This window comes from Odontomachus brunneus, unplaced genomic scaffold (genome assembly GCF_010583005.1).
Source record: "Odontomachus brunneus isolate Ranch 3 - 2012 unplaced genomic scaffold, Obru_v1 Obru_scaffold_231, whole genome shotgun sequence".
Classification (NCBI taxonomy): domain Eukaryota; kingdom Metazoa; phylum Arthropoda; class Insecta; order Hymenoptera; family Formicidae; genus Odontomachus; species Odontomachus brunneus.
This window is the reverse complement of record NW_022639681.1, coordinates 451,493-453,367: the sequence shown is the minus strand read 5'-3', so window position 1 is coordinate 453,367 and position 1,875 is coordinate 451,493.

The following is a 1,875-nucleotide window of genomic DNA, read 5'->3' as shown; positions in this document are numbered from 1 at the left end:
TAGAAAAGATCTCCGCTATCATCTCATATTCAAGATATAAGATGGTCTTCTATTATTTTTACTAAACATTTTCTTAATTATTTTCTATTATTTTCTCTATTATATATTATTATTTATTTATTAATTATTTGCAAAAAAAGTATATAAATATCCTTAGAGCCTCTTGGCCATGATCTTTTTTAATTTGCATATCATCAGCTTCAATCCAGACATTAGAGGTTCCTTCTCTATACTTGTATAATGACCATTATCAATACTTGATCCATTGTGAAATATAGCATTTATGACCTTATAAGACTGCCCAGCTATTAATACTTTGGTTGTTGGAACAGCACATAAATTAAGTTTATATTTTTTCATCGACTTATCATCCTGTAATATAATACGTACAAATATTTTTTGCATCGATATTAATTCATATTTAAATAACATATTTCCTCCAATATTCACATGGCTCATTAAACAATTTAGTCCAATGTAAAAATGTAATATTTATTAAATCTTGAAGATTATAACTTTTCTCCTTCAAATGATTAATAGATATTGTAAAAATAATATTCTCACTTGTGGTACATTTTGTATTTTCACAAGTTTTGCAGCAGTTGATAGTATTCATTTTATACAAATGTGAATCTTTTATATAATCATATTTGTCACAAAGAGCTGTGAGAAATTGAAATGTATCTCGTTTTATATTATCAGAAAAATATTCTCCTAAATATTGCCGTATTGCATACGTACTCAATTGAGCTATTCCCTTTTCATACTGATACGCTAATTTACCTAAAACATTTGATTTATCCAAAATATCCAAAATAAACAATTGTCTGATATCAGTTAAATGCAATAAACATTACAATACTGAATTTGCATAACATGAAACTTTATCTGTATTTTGAAAACCTTTTATAACCCATGCAGTATTCTGTAAAAATTTTTTACATGGTACTTGGGTACGGGAAACTATCTTTGGTAAAGTCCACAAGATATCTTTCATTTTGTGATGTTTCTTTTTAGAAACAGTAATCAATGCTGTTTTTGCTTTATGTACCTTTTTTAAGCGATTATACTCAATAATAGCCTCCTCACTAGCTTTAACTGACGAAGGATCATAGTTAATCAAATGCAGTCCTTCTATAGAGGTTACTCGAGATAACGCAACATATACCTGGCCATAATTAAATACAAAGTTACCTATATCCATGACAGCATTTTGCAAGCTCAGCCCTTAACTTTTATGAATAGTAATTCCATAACTCAATATATATTAAAATATATTAGAGTACATATTTTGAAGTAAATATTATATTATAAAATAATTTTATTAAAAGTTTCCAGTAAAAAGTGTATTAATAATAAAACTATTCTTATATATATAGTAGCATAACAATAGTAATTATAATGAAAAGATCTTTTCCTCTGTTTTCCTGTACTTTTGTGTATGTGTGTGTGTGTGTGTGTGTGTATGTGTGTATGTGTGTGTGTGTGTGTGTGTGTGTGTGTACGCGTGTATGTTCTTAATTAATGTCATAGTATTAATAAATGTAAACACAATACGGAAAAAGTCACAAATATATCTAATAAACAATTTAATGTTACAATTAATTAATTAAAGCATCTGTCATATATATAAATCTCTCTAATTTAAATGTGCATTCTACAAACATAATTAATAAAACATGCAAATAGAATTTTACATAAACATTATATGTATAAAATTCTTTTTCACTTACGTTAACAGCTTCTTCAATAATACATACATACAACTAATGGTATATAACAAGGTCATTGTTATTATTATATATATATATTATATTGCATATAATTCATATTCTTTTATATTAAATTATTTTATTATATATATATATATATATA